General features: G+C 45.5%; 1 non-coding gene across 1 annotated transcript; it reads left to right on the plus strand.

Moving 5' to 3' along the window:
* Positions 1-560: 560 nt before the first annotated feature.
* LOC139034511 (U6 spliceosomal RNA) lies at positions 561-667 on the plus strand. Its single transcript, XR_011487057.1, has one exon. It is a non-coding gene; the product is annotated as a U6 spliceosomal RNA (small nuclear RNA).
* Positions 668-8,127: the final 7,460 nt, after the last annotated feature.

Consider the following 8,127-nt stretch of genomic DNA (forward strand, 5'->3'; position numbering starts at 1 on the left):
TGCAACCACTTCATACAGTCTTGATGTGGGTTCAATCCCTGGGTCAGGAAGATTCCCCAGAGTAGGAAATGGCAACCCATTCCAGTATTCTTGCCTGGGGAAATCCCATGGACAGAGGAGCGTGGTGGGCTACAGGCCATGGGGTCACAGAGCCGGGTATGATTGAGTGACTAAACAAAAACAAAGTGGACGCAACCACTTCATATAGTCTGTTCATACCTTTGATTTTCATCCAAACTTTCACCTTTATCCCGTCTACCCTCCCAATTTAGCTATAGCACCGTTAGGACTTCACTGTGATTTTGGAATCACAGTGCACGGGGCTCCCATATCAAGGAGTCCCAGAAAAATTCTCTTCTCCATCCTCTGGCCATTTTACTCACCCAAGTTCATATGGCCTTGAGTCTCCAGCAGGGGTCAGTTCTTATCTTGATTATATTGCAGGGCCATTGCCCCGGATAATTGGAGGCCTCGAGCCATCTTTGTCTTCCAGCTTTAAAAATTCCTCCACAAAGAATAAATAAAGCAGACTTATTTAGGGCCCTTCACTGTCAGAGCTTGTGTTCACTTCAGCAGCACATACACTAAAATTGGAATGATACAGAGAAGATTAGCATGGCCCCTGTGCAAGAATGACACGCAAATTTGTAAAGTGTTCCAAGTTTAAATATATATATAACTTATATAACATGTGCGTGTGCGTGTGTGTGTGTGTGTGTGTGAAGTCACTTCAGTTGTGTCCAACTCTTTGTGACCCTATGGACTGTAGCCAACCAGGCTCCTCTATCCATAGGATTCTCCAGGCAAGAATACTGGAGTGGGCTGCCATGCTGTTCCTCCAGGGGATCTTCCCAACCCAGGGATTGAACCCACATTTCTTATGTCTCCTGCATTGGCAGGTGGGCTCTTTACTACTAGCGCCACCTGGGAAGCCCATAATATAACATATATAATATATATATATATCTTCACTGTGGTTCCAGTATCATTTCTCCCTTCAATAGTGGCCCTGATACTAGTGCCTGTAGCTCAGACCAGCTGTAATACAAGCTTGGTCCAGTCTCAGGATCTGCAATACTCTTTTGCTTTCATTTTAGCAATTACAGATAATAACCAAGGCAGAGTGTATTTTTTTGCTTATTTCTTGTTACTTTTGATTTCCTTATGCATCCAGTGAACCAACTCCGTGGGAATGGATTCTATCATTTCTAAATTCTATTCCTGATTTTTTAATACATATTTAAATTTTTTACATATTTATTTTTGGCTGCACTGTTGCTGTGCCTGGGCTTTCTCTAGTTGCGGTGTGAGCAGGGGCTATACTTTGTTGCAGTGTGTGGACTTCTCCTCGAAGTGGCTTCTCTTGTTGAGGAGCACAGGCTCCAGGACTTGCAGGCTCAGTAGTTAGGGCACATAGGCTCTAAACCGCTGGCTCAGTTGTTGTGGAGCACAGGCTTAGCTGCCCCGAGGCATATGAATACCAGATCACCTTATCTGCCTCCCCAGAAATCTGTATGCATGTCAAGAAGCAACAGTTAGAACTGGACATGGAACAATGGACTGATTCCAAATTGGGCAGCCATGAAATTAAAAGACGCTTGCTCCTTGGAAGAAAATCTTTGACCAATCTAGACAGCGTATTAGAAAGCAGAGACATTACGTTGCCAACACAGGTCCATCTAGTCAAAGCTATGGTTTTTCCAGTCAAGTATGGATGTGAGAGTTGGACCATAAAGAAAGCTGAGAGCCGAAGAATTGATGCTTTTGAACTGTGGTGTTGGAGAAGACTCTTGAGAGTCCCTTGGACTACAAGGAGATCCAACCAGTCAACCCTAAAGGAAATCAATCCTGAATATTCACTGGAAGGACTGATGCTGAAGCTGAAACTCCAATACTTTGGACACCTGATGTGAAGAACTGACTCATTTGAAAAGACCCTGATACTGGGAAAGATTAAAGGCAGGAGAAGAAGGGGATAGCAGAGGATGAGATGGTTGAATGGCATCACCTACTCTATGGACATGAGACTGAGCAAGCTCTGGGAGTTGGTGAGGGACAGGGAAGCCTGGCATGCTGCAATCCGTGGGGCAGCAAATAGTCGGATACGACTGAGTGACTGAACTGAAGTGTCTCTCCCTTCCTGGGACACCAATGCTGTACCCTTAGATGATAAGACTATGTTTCACATGCCAAGGGCATACTGATTCAATGTATATGTGCTGATCTGATTTTTTTAAAAAAAACAAAATCCTGAAGGAATGTATCCCTGACTTTTTTATGTTCTTTGCTCTGACCAGACATAAAACTGTGCTGTAAACCATGTTTCTCTGGAGCAGTCCCTCAGAGTAATCTGAGAGGCTGTCTTCTGGGCTATAGCCCTCAGTTCGGCTCAAATAAAACTCATTTCTATTCCTATTATAGATTGCTTATTGTTTTCATCCACACTTTTTTTTTTCATCCACACTTCTTTGACGGGATCTTTTGATTTACTAGTTTGTTGAATCCATGTTGTTGCTCAACCCATCTACTGAATTCCTTATGTCAACAATGACATGTTTCAGGCCCCATATCTCCAGTGGGTTCTTTCTAACTGCTTGTTCTTTCTTCATGTTCAGGAGCGTCCTGGGTCTGAGGAAATCCTTACTGGCAGGTCTATGCAGTTGGCTTCACTAGTACAAGTTGTTCCATTTCTTCTTTGCAGTTCCTGCAAGTCTCAGATCCCCGGAGGACCCATAATCCTATCTGTCCTGATGGTGAACCTACTGTGGGGGAGACTACACCTCAGGGCTGAGGGCCTCTCAGGTACGTTTTGGCCCCATCATTTGCATTTTCTCACCCCCTCTCCACGCACCCCCACCACGTGTGTGTGTGTGTGTGTGTGTGTGTGTGTGTGCCTGTGTGTGTGCTAAATCGCTTCAGTCCTGTCTTGAGTCTTTGCAACCCATGGACCATAGCCCGCCAGGCTCCTCTGTCCATGGGATTCTCCAGGCAAGAATACTGGAGTGAGTTGCCATGTCCTCCTTCAGGGGATCTTCCTGACCCAGGGATCGAACCCACATCTCTTAAGTACATTGGCAGGAGGTGTCTTTACTGCTAGCGCCACCTGGGATGCCCCACCAGAAGTCGCTTTCTATGAGATGTACTGTGTGATTCACTCCTAACTTCCTCTCTGCTCTCACTCCTGTGACTCATCTATTCTGTCTGCAAGCCCTGAGATCACTCAAGGTCAAATGACTGAAACTGAAATGCTTAACTTCATTTTCCCTATTATATATAATCTTCTGTTACGTAAGTTCAATTCATCTACGTTTACTGATATAACTGATACTTTGGTGTCAACTCTCTTGTACCATGTCATATTCACTCTGTGTTGTTTTATTTTTAGGGCTTCCCAGGTAGCTCAGTGGTAAAAAATCAGCCTGCAATGCAGGAGACCCAAGTCTGATTCCTGGGTCAGGAAGATCGCCTGGAGAAGGAAATAGCAACCCACTCCAGTATTCTTTTTTTTTTCTTACCTTCACTTTTATTTTTTTCATTTTTTTCCATTTATTTTTATTAGTTGGAGGCTAATTACTTTACAATATTGTAGTGGTTTTTGCCATACATTGATATGAATCAGCCATGGATTTACATGTATTCCCCATCCCGATTTCCCCTCCCCAACTCCAGTATTCTTGCCTGGAGAATCCCATGGACAGCAGAACCTGGCAGAGTACAGTCCATGGAGTTGCAAAGAGTTGGACAGTACTGAAGTGACTAAAACAGCAACAAATTCTCTGTCTGATTAGTTTGCTTTTGCTTTTGTATTTCTTTTGGAACTGAGGAGGTTTGTATTTCCGGTTGGTGGTTATTTTTCGGTTAATTACTTCTTTGAGGTCCTCAGGCCTTTGTCCTTATTCAGGTTTCTGCTATTTTATTTGCCAGCTCTGACTGCCATCCTTGGATGCTGACCTGTTCTCTCTGTGAGAGTCGGTGAGTTCCCGTGCTCTCCCCACGCTCTCCCCATCCCTCACTGTTCAGCCACTCTTAGCACATACAAGGTTTACATACATTTTCTCCACCCTTTTTCCTATCTTTGTTTTACAGTTTGACCCACAGATAACATATTCCAGGTATCAAGAGCTTTTTGCCAGTTTCTCAAATCATCTCCTTTTTGGATAAATTTCATCCTCAAAGGACCTGTGAATGGGTATTCCCTGTTTCTCTATTTTTAAAGCTGTTTTCTTCTAGCATCTTAATACTTAAAGGATTACTTGTCTGCATATAAAGTCATTGGCTTACACTCTCATACACTGTTTCTTTTTAAAAATACTATTTCCTAATTTAATTTACTTATTTATACTTATTTTATTTTCGGCTATGCTGGGTCTTTGTGGCTGCTCAGGCTTTTCTCTAGTTGCAGCAAGGCGGGCTCCTCTTCATTGCAGTGCTCAGAATTTGGCAAGACAGAATCCCATTCTTTCGAGGTGCCGTCTCCAAGAAGGTACCATACTTGAGCCTTCAGAGAGCCATTCCACATTTCCACAGAGTCAGCCACTTCTGGATGACAGACTGTGTGGTAAGACTGGCCGAGAAGAATAAACCTCACTGCACTTGGATCTATCCCTCTAGCTGTAACCTCTGCGCTCTGCTGTCTGTGCCTGGTCATGCTGGTTCTGAACATCTGTAAAAGAATATTCCTTCCACCTGAAATATACATACAAGCTCCTTCTCAATGCTCTGCCTCACAGACTTTAAAAGCATAACACTTTTCCATTCAATAGAGATAAAAGTTGTAGAACAGAAAGTAACAACTGTCTTGTTGGAAGATTCTATGTGAACAGATCTATGCAGAGAGCTGCGAGAACAAAGGATTAAAGAAGCAAGAAGTCTGCAACAACCGGTTATACCTCCTCCCCTTTTAGTACAAAAAAAGCCTGAATTCTAACTCAGGTAAAATGGTTCTTTGGAACACTAGTCCATCATCTTCTTGGTCTGCTGGCTTCCTGAACAAAGTCGTTACTCCTTGTATCAACACCTTGTCTCTTGGTTTATTGGCCTGTCATGCTGGGACCTGGGGCTTCCCTTGTGGCTCGAGGTAAAGAATCCAGGAGATTGCAATGCAGGAGACGCGGGTTCAATACCTGGGTGGGGAAGATGCCCTGGAGAAGGAAATGGTAACCCACTCCAGTATTCTTACCTGGGAAATCCCATGGACAGATGACTGGCAGGCTATAGTCCCTGGGGTTGCCAATAAGAGTCGGACACAAACTTGTAACTAAACAATAATATGCAAGGAGGAGTAGGAGCTTGGACTCAGTAACAAGACCAGTTAATGCCATTAACATGGGCCCAATGCTGCTTCTTTGCAGTGGAATTAATTTCTTGGTCAGAAGGAACACTGCGCAGAGTATCATGACAGCGGGTAGATCACTGTGTGAGTCCAGAATGCTGGAGCTAAGAGAAGCATCAAAGGCAAGGAAGACAAATCTAGTCTCAGATCTAGATCAAGTGAAGTGAAAGTGGCAGTCGCTTCAGTTGTGTTCGACTCTTTGTGACCCCACGGACTGTAGCCCACCAGGCTCCTCTTTCCATGGAGTTCTCCAGGCAAGAATACTTGGGTGGGTAGCCATGCCCTTCTCCAGGGGATCTTCCTGACCCAGGGATCAAACCTGGGTCTCCTGCATCGCAGGCAGGCTCTTTACTATCTGAGCTACCAGGGGAGCCCAAAGATATGCCAAGGAAGATAGATCTACACTCAGATCTAGCTCAACGGTCTGTGTCTATTTCTGTAAGAGTGAATTTCTTAACCCCCCCCCCCACCATGATGGGAAAGAGAATATAATCAACCAGAAACCAGGAAAGTGGCTACTCTTCCTTCATGAGGGGCTCAGGGCTGGTCTCTGGAGCTGTTATACGGCTCACTCAGCAGCGGCATTGCCCTGGCAGATGTGGTCGGGAGAAGTCCATGGTACTGAACCGTGTACAGGCTCCACTGCTGTCACCAAGGCCCTTTGCTCATGGGTCCACTGAGCCTGCTGTGGCTGGGAAAAGGTTGATGGACACCTATAGGTGTCATTTTGTCCACCTAGTTATGAAGAGCCTCCTCTGCATAGATGTTCTTTGGTGGGCATCCACACAGAACATAAAAAACTTCACAGTCTGCTCCCTTCCAAGAGGTCCAAACATATTCTTCTCCAGATGTTCTCATTATTAATTTTCCAATTTTGATCCTCTTAAGACCTTGACAATCCAGCCAAATAATTAACCACTGCCCATAAATCATGGTACACTCATTCTTCCAGGCATTTCTCACTCCAGACAAAGTGCACAGCCAGATGTGCTGCCCAGAGGATTTCTCTTCACCTCTGACCCCACCTCAGGAGGGTCAGAGTCAGGGAAAAACAGATTTAAAGATGTTATACAATTGGCTTGGAAGATGGAGAGAGAGGTTCTAAGTCAAATAATGCTGATGGCTTCTAGAAGCTGGACAAGGCAAGGAAATGGATGCCCCCTAGAGTGTCTAGAAGGAACCCAGCCCTGCTGTCCCCTCAATTTAGCCAGTGAGATTTCTGACCTACAGTAGGGCTGCCCACTGGAGCTGTCCACTTCTGAATGTCAAAAACTTCTCATGCAGACCATGTGGAAACCAGGCTCAAGTTCTTTCTCTCTCCGTCAGCTGGCCAAGAAGGCTCCCCATGAGGTCACAGGTCTGGACTGATAGCAAGAGGCAAACGCAGGAGTTGGCAGCAAAGCAGTCCGAGCCAGCCGCTGGTGGAGCCTACGTGCGCCTTTGGACACGCCCAGGCTCGATCTCTAGTCTGCCACTGCCGCTGCTGCCTGCGCCCGAGGGCAGTATAAGGGCAGCGATGCCAAGTTCGTGGTGGGCAACTCAGGCTGCATCTTCACCTGATGTCCCATGGTTAGGCCTTCCCAACCCAAAGCCAGAAAATATTTCTCAAAGGGAGAATGGTTCTATATGCAAAGGAGGGGGTGAATTTGCTCTAACATCCTGAGGTCTGCGCTGTAATTCTCTTGGTGCTTTCCAGAAGCTCTGCACAGCGCTCCTATTTGTCACAGACACAGCGAGTGTCATTGGTTCTGCTGGATCATGAGGCCCAAGTGTTGGGGAAGCTTTTACTGCGGCACAGCCCGCCCTTGTTCTGGTCTCCTTTCAAACCCAGGTGGCTGGGACTTCCCCAGCTAAGACTGCAAGCTCCTAACACAAAGGGTCCAGGTTTGATCCCTGGTCAGGGAAACAGACCCCACATGCCTCAACTAAAAGATTCTGCATTCTGCAACTAAAGAGAGCTGTAACTGAGACCTGATACAGCCAAATAAATAAATAATAATAATAAAAACAGGTGGCTTTCCAGGTAGCTCTCATTGGGTAAAGGATCAGACACAAACATGCATGCGTGTTGTCTCTCTGCTCTAAAAGGACTCATGAAGAACTGTGACTCTCTTTTTTGGTGGTAGGTTGTGGAAGGTGCATTTGTCTTTTATCAGAGAAGAGATATATTCCAGACCATCAGACTAGCCAAATGAGGAAATGGTGGACCTCTGAAATATTATGAGGTTTTATGAGGTTCATACTGCTCACCATATGACTTGTGTGCATCTTACTAAGACATCAAAAGTATCTGCTCTTTCTTGTTCATCAGGCCAGTCAACATCACATCAATGCAGAGGATCAGCATCAGGTTTTCTGGAACGTCAAGCTGGTCGAGTGGTCTACGGATTATATTACAGCCAAGCAGGAGAGCTGACACACCCCTGAGGTAAGACCGAAGGCAAGCTGCTGGCCCCAGGAGGTGGGAAAAACAAAAAACACCATCTTTGGAGAGCCTTATAAATCGATATAGAGAAAAAGGCATTAGCTAGATCAACAGCTACCAACTGTCAGAAGATGTGCTGAATTGCTCCAGTGACAGGCTCCAGTGATGGCTGGGACAGCTGCTGCAATTTGAGTCACCAGCAGCCAACAGCTGAGTTAAGTGGGGATGTGGCATTAAGCTCTGCAACTCCCCTTGGGAGGCAGTCTTGTTTCCAGGTTCCTATTTTGGTACAGAGGAACAGCTTCTGGAGCTTTCACTCCAAGGGGTAGGGAACCAACGTCAGCATTCCTCCAGTTGCCAGGTATGTCTT

The sequence above is a fragment of the Odocoileus virginianus genome, chromosome 3 (genome assembly GCF_023699985.2).
Source record: "Odocoileus virginianus isolate 20LAN1187 ecotype Illinois chromosome 3, Ovbor_1.2, whole genome shotgun sequence".
NCBI classification, from domain to species: Eukaryota; Metazoa; Chordata; class Mammalia; order Artiodactyla; family Cervidae; genus Odocoileus; species Odocoileus virginianus.